Raw genomic sequence first — 9,672 nt, forward strand, 5'->3', positions numbered from 1 at the left:
TTTTGGGCAGAGCTTAGGTTTTTCAAATTTTGGGGATTTGGACCTCGATTTGAGGTTTGATTTCAAAACAAATTATATATTTGGGTTCGTGGGTGAATGGGTAATCGGGTTTTGGTTTGAACCTTGGGTTTTGACCATGTGGGTCTGGGGTCGATTTTTGACCTTTTTGGGAAAAACTTTAGAAAACCCATTTTCATGCATTAGAATTGATTCATTTACCATTTATTGATATAGTTAAGTAACTTGTGGCTAGATATGGGCGAATTAATGGTGGAATCAAGAGGTAAAGCGGTAGTTGAGGCTTGAATTATGTTCGTGGCATCGAGGTAAGTGTTTGGTCTAACCTTAGCTTGAGGGATTAGGAGTTGTGTCTTATTTGCTATGTGTTAATTATGGAGTACGACGTATAGGCATGGTGACGAGTATCTATACGTCGGTGACAAGAATGCCTGTGGGTCTAGTGTTGTAATTGTTGTGACTACGTTGAGATTTGTTCATGCTTAATATGTTGGTTATCATTGTTGGTTTCCTTGCCGGGATTCTATTGTTTATGATATTGTCTCCCTTGCTGGGATGTTATTGTTAGTGATATTGTCTCCCTTGTCTGGATGTTATTGTTATGACATTGTCTCCCTTGCCTGGATGTTATTGTTATGACATTGTCTTCCTTGCCGGGATGTTATTATTTACGATATTGTTTCCCTTGTCGGGATGTTGTTGTTACACTCTTGTTCCCTTTCCGTGATTCTTTTGTGATTGATGTTGATTTGTAAATGGGATTGGGTGGCACACCGCCACGGAAATATATGAAATGGGAGCGGGTTGCACTCCTGTAATGAAATATATGAAATGGGAGCGGGTTGCACGCTTGCAACGAGATATATGAAATGGGAGCGGGTTACACTCCAGCAACAAGATATATGAAATGGGAGTGGGTTGCACGCCTGCAACGAGATGTATGAAATAGGAGCGGGTTGCACGCCTTCAACAAGATATATGAAATGGGAGCGGGTTGCACGCCTGCAACAAGATATGTGAAACGGGAGATGGTTGCACACCTGCAATAAGAAAGAAATGACAGTATATACTGTGTTTGTTTTCCTTATTTTTGTTGGCAACTAAATTATGGTTTCTTTACATTCCTCTTTGGTATTTTGTTGTTATTAGATACTCCCCATATCATGATTTCCCCTCCCCATCTTTAACTATGAATATCTATTTTTATTTTCCATTGTATATGATTTAACTGCACAGGTTTATTTGGTAATTCGGTCCTAACCTCATCACTACTTTGCCGAGGTTAGGATAGACACTTACCAGCACATAGGGTCGGTTGTGCTTATACTACACTCTGCACTATGTGCAGATCCCGGTGCAGTAGCTTTTGGACCGTAGTGAGGGTGCTGTCTTCAGTCCATTCAGGTGACCCGAGGTACTCCTGCAGGCGTCCGCAGGCCTTGGCGTTTCCTTCTATCTTTCTATACTGTTTCTTCTATGTATTTTTGAAACAGCTTGTATTTATCTTTCAGACCTTTATTTGTAGTACTCTTAGACAGTCTGTGAAATCGTGACACCAGATCTGGGTAGCTTTTAGTTATGGAATTGTGTTGGTAATATTGAAATCGTTGCATTTCTTTTCTTCCGCTTATTTAATTTCGTTGTTTATATGATGTTGTTCACCATTGTTAAAGGATTAAAGTATATGAAAAAGGTTAAGTAATTGGAACAATTGGCTTGCCTAGCTTTCATTAGTAGGCGCCATAAAGACCCCCGAGGGTGGAAAATCCGAGTCGTGAAAAATTTTCTACTGCATTTTTCTCAACTAAGAACACTTGCTATAACACTTGCCTACAAAACGATTAATATCAGTATTGTTCGATCATTCTGGAGAAGGTCAAGAAATATTATCCTTTGTATTCATCTCGTATATCTTTTGTTCTAGAGATTATTATACTTAGCTAAGATTTACCCCTTCATTTTCTTAAATTGATTTATTCAAAAAGATCCCAATATCTTTTGAGTCAAACACTCTACATAATAATGGAATAGATTTTTAGGATGTTCAGTTAAGACAGAATTATAGACTAATGGCCTAGAAATAAAGTAGTTAACAAATATAACTGGAAAACGTCGTTACAACGGGCTTTTGGCCTACATAGAAAACTGTGATATTAAGTATACAATATATTTAACATGTTTTACTTCTTCCACAACACATGCTATCTTCCACCTAAATGATTTTAGCAACCTTAGATAAGAAAAGATTTTGTAAGAACGGGAAATTTGTAAGGGAATAAATTTTTCATATAATCGAAGTAAAGATTTTTTTATTTATAAAAATAGACGGAAGAAGCAGCGTAGTGACTCATTAGACATCTCCAACCATATCCTAAAAACCCCATGATTAAACATTTACTGTAGTAAATCCCAAAAAAATGCCCAAAGAAGCAGTTCAAAAATGCCATTGTTTAACAAAAATAAAGGATACTATCTTAAAGATGTCTTCCAGCAGCAGTAGTGACAATGCTTAGTCAAATAGTTAGGGTGTCAAATAGGGGGTTGGGCTGATTTTGGGCAGGTCCAAATGGAATGAGTCAATAAATGGTTAAAATAGCACAATATAGCCAGTTTTCGGACTGGTTATTAAAAAATAGTCATTGTTTGCCAAGTCATTAAAAAATAGCTACTATTTTCTGCAACAGAGACCGGTCCAGCATAATATACTGGAGTTCGATGCACCTGTGTATGAACTTCCAGCATATTATGTTGGACCGGTATACTTTGCTGGCTCTAGTATAATATACTAGAGACTGGATCACTGGTGCTCCAAACTCCAGTATATTATGCTGGACCGGTATATTATACTAGAACTTCAGTATATTAGACTGGAACTCCAGTATATTATGCTGGAGTATTTTCCCGGATTTTGAATAGTGTTTTCGTTCAGATTTATCTTTACATAAAAAGTGGCTAAATTTTAATTACTTTTGAAACTGTGGCTATTTTTGAATGATCACTTATAAATCTGGCTATTTTTGAATTTCTCCCCAATAAATGGGCAGGTCAATTGACCCGCCCAAAAGTAGCAAGGGCTATGATGGGCTGGGTCAAGTTGGACTAAAATTTGGGTCATAGTCCAACCCGCCCAACTCTTATCAACTTGAATTAAAGTGTATTATTTTCTTATGTACTATTGTATGATTTTTAGACTTTTTTTTCTTTTGTTATGGTCATATATAATATACCAAACAAAAAAATTATTATCTTAATGATATTTTAGGCAAGTTACTTATGGATCAATTTTAGATAGGCTGAAATGGGTTGGGTTAAGATGGGTTGAGTTCAACAAATGGGCGGGTCAATGACTAGCCTAACCATGGACGGGTTGGACCGATCAAATGGATTTGGGCTCAAATTACCACCCCTACAATAATAGCCAACCGCTCAATCTTAATTTGTGATTCCAAGTGGTACTACATGTCCTTGATTCCTTTACTAGAGAGCTTAATGTCTAAATTTATAGGTCTAGTCAGAGAACCTCAATTTAGTTGATCACACAACGTGACATTTGTTATAACTAGTTTGTACATTGGATGTTACATTGGATGCCCATGTTGTGAATAGCATAGTTTGTACATTGGATGCTATATTGGATGCCTATGTTGTGAATAGCTTAAAGATTAAATCTCCTACTTTACGTCCATCAGTTTTACTTTTTATGCCTATAAAAGGCTATGTAATTGCAATGAAAAGATACACCAAAGTGAAAGAAGAAAAGACTTCTTCCTTCTTTCTATCTCTTCATATTTACATTTTACTGCATTGCTTTTATTTTATAACACGTTATCAACACGACGCTCTAATTTATTCTTAACTCCCACTAAGTTGAGCCATATTTTATTAAGTTATGTATCATTATAATCATTTTATTTATGGCAGTACATATCATATCCTCATTGTTTGCAGATTACTTGTGCTCTTGGGAATCTTAAATAGTTTAAGTACATTGCAGTGATAAAATAACTATTTCCTTCCATGCTCAACTCTTAGAGAACCTCAAAGTAATCAAACTAGCTATGCACTAATGACATACTTATCATATTCATGGACTTTCTGGATTAAAACATATCTTTAAGGCATTTTGAAGAACTGTGAGAAATGACTTGACAAGCAATAATTTTATAGTTTAATTGCTTTATATTTATTGAAACATATAAATAATGTTAGTAACATTCAATTCTATTAACATATATATATATATATATATATATATATCAATTATATAAAGTGAAATGAAACAAGTATGTAATTTCTATTTTATGGCAAGAATAAAATGAAATAGTAGATTGTTAAAATGATATAACTCTATTTTCATTTCTTTCACCTTAATCGTTTTGTTTTCATTAATTGTTTATTATTATAATTATTTCTCTAACTTATTCATCTTTTATGATAGTTTTCACTATGTCAAATTTATCAAAACTTGAATTTATGGCACTTGACATCACCGGGAGAAACTATTTATCATGGGTCCTTGATGCTGAAATTCATCTTGACGCTAAAGGTCTTGGAAATACTATTATACAAGGAAATGAAGCATCAAATCAGGATAAAGCGAAGACCATGATTTTACTTCGTCATCATTTACATGAAGAGTTAAAAATTGAATATTTAACCGTAAAAGATCCACTTGAATTATGGATTAATTTGAAGGATCAGTATGACCACCTAAAACTTACGATATTACCGAAAGCTCGGTATGAGGGGATACATTTAAGGCTGCAAGACTTTAAAACCATAAGTGAGTATAATTCTGCTATCTTTAAAGTAAGTTCTCTATTAAAATTATGTGGAGACACTATCACAGATGAGGACATATTGGAAAAAATATTTTTCACTTTTCACGCTTCAAATGTGGTGCTACAACAACAATACCGTGAAAAAGGTTTTAAGAAATATTATGAGTTATTCACATGCCTACTTGTGGCAGAGCAGAATAGTACTCTATTAATGAAAAATTATAAAGCCCGTCCCACTGGGTCAGCTCTATTAATGAAAAATCATGAATGGTCATTAGGCACGTATTTGTCGTACGCCAGATCATTTTGTCAAACTTTATCAAGCTTCCCTCCGAAAAAAAGAAAAGAATATGGAGGCATACTTGACCTTTCAAAATAATGATGATGAAGCAGGTCCCTCAAACAAATATGATTCTAAGGCACATCTTGCAAATAAAGATGATGATTTTGGAGGTCTAACAAATATTACTCATTTAAAAGCTAGATACTTCTTTGAGGATATTGACTGAAGAACTAATCATCTTACTGGGGAATGAAATTATAAAAGTTGTTATTTTTATGTTTGCAACCCCGAGGGTGGAAAATCCGAGTCGTGAAAAGTTAGTACCACAGAGGCTACAGAGTTAGGAAAATTTTCACTTATATTCTTCTCTGTCATTCGATTTTGTTCTCTTACTGCTAAGTTGAAACCTCTACTCTTGTCCTTTCACGAATGGCTAAGTCACGTACCGCTTCTTCAGCCGAGCAACAACACAGACCGATGATAGATCAACTACATCTTCGGAGGCTTTTTGGAGGTTGGATAAGTTTCACCAAGCTCTTCACTACCACTTTCAACGGTGCATCTTCTGAGGATCCTCAGGATTATTTAGATAGCTGTCATGAGGTTCTTAGGAACACGGGGATAGTGGAGATCAATGGGGTCGACTTTGCTACTTTTTGCTTATCTGGATCCACCAAGACTTGGTGGAGAGATTATTGTTTGGCTAGACCAGTTGGGTCACCAGCTTTGACTTGGGATTAGTTCTCTCAGCTATTTCTGGAGACGTTTCTTGCTATCACTCAAAGGGAGAACTATAGGAGGTAGTTTGAGCGTCTCCAACAGAGTTCTATGACTGTTACTCAGTACGAGACCAGATTTATTGATTTGGCCTGTCATGTTCTTCTTATACTTCCCATTGAGAGAGAGAGAGTGTGAGGAGATTCATTGAGGGACTCATTCAGCCTATTCGATTGTAGATAGCTAAGGAGACTGGGAGTGATATTTCTTTTCAGGAGGCGGACAATGTGGCCTGGAGAATTGAGATGGTTCTATCGCAGGGGGGTGGTTAGGGGTCTGACAAGAGGCCTCGTCATTCAGGCAGATTCAGTGGTGCCTTATTTGGAGGCAGGGATTCGTATGGTAGAGGCCATCCTCCTAGGCCTTTTTAGATAGCACTTCAGGTTTCTCATGGTGCTTCAGGTGGTCGTGGTTCTCACATGCAGTATTCTGATTAGCAGTCTTATAGTGCATCGCTAGCTCCTATCAGTGCACCTCCGCTTCAGAGTTTTCAGGGTCATCAGCCCCAGCAGCTGAAGGCTTGTTTTACTTGTGGTGACATGAGGCATATTGCTAGATTTTTCCCTCGAGCACCGAGCAGTTCTCAGTACCAGGGTTCCCGTGCCATAGTTCAGCTGAGTGTTCCACTGCCCGCTTAGCCAGCTAGAGGTGGAGGTAGAGGTGCTAGAGGTGGAGGTAGAGGTATTAGAGGTGGAGTTCAGGCTGCTAGAGGTGGAGGCTAGCCAGCACGAGGTCGTCCTAAAGATGTAGTTCAGAGTGGTGGGGCCCAGCCCCGATGTTATGCTCTTCCAACCAGGCCTGGGGCTGAGGCTTCCGATATAGTTATCATAGGTACTGTTCTAGTTTGTAGTAGAGATGATTTAGTTTTATTTGATCCAGGGTATACATACTCATATATGTCATCTTATTTTGCACCGTATCTGGTCATGCCTAGTGATTCTTTGAGTGCTCATGTATATATGTCTACACCGGTGGGTAATTCTATTATGGTAGATCGTGTCCATAGTTCATGTATAGTTGTGATTGGGGGTCTTGGGACTCGTATAGATTTGTTACTTTTGGATATGGTTGATTTTGATGTCATATTGGGGATGGACTGGTTAACACCTTACCACGTTATCTTGGACTGTCATGCCAAGACTGTGACCTTAGCCTTGCCGGGTTTTCCTCGTTTAGAGTGGAGAGGGACTCCTAGTCATTCTACTCGTAGTGTTATATCATATATGAAGGCTCGGTGTATGGTCGAGAAGGGGTGTTTGGCCTATTTGGCATATGTTCGTGATTCTAGTGCTGAGGATCCTTCTATGGATTCTGTGCATGTTGTTCGTGAGTTTTCTGAGGTATTTTCTTTAGACCTGTTGGGTATGCCACCCGATAGGGATATTGACTTCTGCATTGATTTGGCTCTGGGCACTCAACCCATTTCTTCCGCCGTATCCTATGGCCCCGCTTGAGTTGAAAGAATTGAAGGAGCAGTTGCAAGACTTTCTTGATAAAGGCTTCATTAGACCTAGTGTCTCACTTTGGGGTGCGCCGGTGTTGTTTGTTAAGAAGAAGGACAGATCGATGAGAATGTGTATAAATTACCGGCAGTTGAACAAGGTTACAATCAAAAATAAGTATCCATTGCCGAGGATTGATGATTTGTTTGATCAGCTTCAGGGTGCCAAGGTATTTTCGAAGATTGACTTAATATCGGGCTACCATTAGTAGAGGATTAGGGCATCCGATGTCCCTAAGACAGCTTTACGCACTTGGTACGAGCATTATGAGTTCTTGGTGATGTCATTTGGGTTGACCAAATGCCCTAGCAGCTTTTATGGATTTGATGAACCGAGTGTTCAAGCCTTACTTGGATTTGTTCATGATAGTCTTCATTGATGATATTTTGATCTATTCCCGCAGCCGGGAGGAGCATGAGAAGCATCTGAGAGTGGTTCTTCAGACTTTGAGAGATAGTTAGTTGTTTGCTAAGTTTTCGAAGTGTGAGTTTTGGTTTAGTTCCGTTGCATTTTTAGGTCATGTTGTATTAGTAGAGGGTATTCAGGTAGATCCGAAGATGATAGAGGCAGTCAAGAACTAGCCTAGACCCGCATCAGCTATAGAGATCCGGAGTTTCTTGAGCTTGGCAGGCTATTATCATCGGTTCGTGGAGGGGTTTTCATCTATTGCAGCCCCGATGACCAGGTTGACCCAGAAGGGTGCCCAGTTCAGGTGGTCGGACGAGTGTGAGGTGAGCTTTCAGAAGCTCAAGACAACTTTGACTATGGCACTAGTGTTGGTTTTGCCCACAGGTTCAGGGCCATATGCAGTTTATTGTGACGTATCTCATATTGGACTTGGTGCGGTGTTGATGCAGGATGACAAGGTCATTGCTTATGCTTCACGGCAGTTGAAGATTCATGAGAAAAACTATCTGGTTCATGATTTGGAGTTAACAGCCATTGTTCATGCATTGAAGATTTGGAGGCATTATTTATATAGCGTGTCATGTGAGGTGTTCAGGGATCACAAGAGTTTGCAATATTTGTTCAAGTAGAAGGAGCTAAATTTGAGGCAGAGAAGGTGGTTGGAACTATTAAAGGACTATGATATCACCATCTTATATCAACCGGGAAAAGCCAATGTGGTGGCCGATGCTGTGAGTAGGATGTCAGCTAGTATGGGTAGTCTTGCGTATATTTCGGTCGGTGAGAGACCGTGTGCTTTGGATGTTCAGACTTTGGCCAATAAGCTCGTGAGGTTAGATGTTTCTGAGCCCAGCCGTGTATTAGCTTGCACAGTCGCTCGTTCTTCTTTATTGCAGCGTATCCGAGATCAGTAGTATGATGATCCTCATTTGTGTGTCCTTAGGGATACATTACGACATGGAGGTGCCAAGCAGGTTACAGTTGGAGATGATTGAGTTTCGAGGTTGTAGGGTCGCGTTTGTATGCCTAATGTGGATGGACTTCGAGAGTTGATTTTAGAGGAGGCCCATAGTTCCCGGTACTCTATTCATCCGAGCGCTGCTAAGATGTATCAGGATTTGCGATAGCATTATTGGTGGAGGAGGATAAAGAAGGATATTGTTACATATGTGGCTCTGTGTTTGAATTGTCAGCAGATAAAGTACGAGCATCAGAGACCTGGTGGTTTGTTCCAGAAGATTGAGATTCCTGAGTGGAAGTGGGAGCGTATCACTATGGATTTCATTGTTGGACTCCCACGGCTAAGAGGATGTTCGATGCAGTGTGGATCATTGTTGATAGGTTGACCAAGTCAGCGCATTTCAGTCTTGTGACAGTCTCTTATTCATTCAAGAGGTTAGCTGAAATCTATATCCAGAAGATTGTTCGTCTTCATGGTGTGCCCGTGTCTATATTTTCGGACCGAGGTACGCAATTTACCTAGCATTTCTGCAGAGCAGTTCAGCGTGAGTTGGGCATAGGGTCGAGTTGAGCACAATATTTCATCCTCAGACGGACGAGCAGTCTGAGCGTACTATTCAGATTTTGGAGGATATGCGCCGAGCTTGTGTCATTGACTTTGGAGGCTCGTGGGATCAGTTCTTGCCTTTAGCAGAGTTTGCCTACAATAACAGTTACCAGTCGAGCATCCAGATGGCTACTTATGAGGCTTTATATGGTAGGCGGTGTCGGTCGTCGATTGGATAGTTTGAGCCGGGAGAGGCTCGGTTGTTGGGTACGGATCTAGTACAGGATGCCTTGGACAAGGTCAGGATCATTCAGGATAGGCCTCGTATAGCTCAGTCCAGGCAAAAGAGTTATGCCGACCGAAAGGTTCGTGATGTGGCATTCATGGTCTGTGAGC

The sequence above is a fragment of the Nicotiana sylvestris genome, chromosome 4 (genome assembly GCF_000393655.2).
Source record: "Nicotiana sylvestris chromosome 4, ASM39365v2, whole genome shotgun sequence".
In the NCBI taxonomy this organism is placed as follows: Eukaryota; Viridiplantae; Streptophyta; class Magnoliopsida; order Solanales; family Solanaceae; genus Nicotiana; species Nicotiana sylvestris.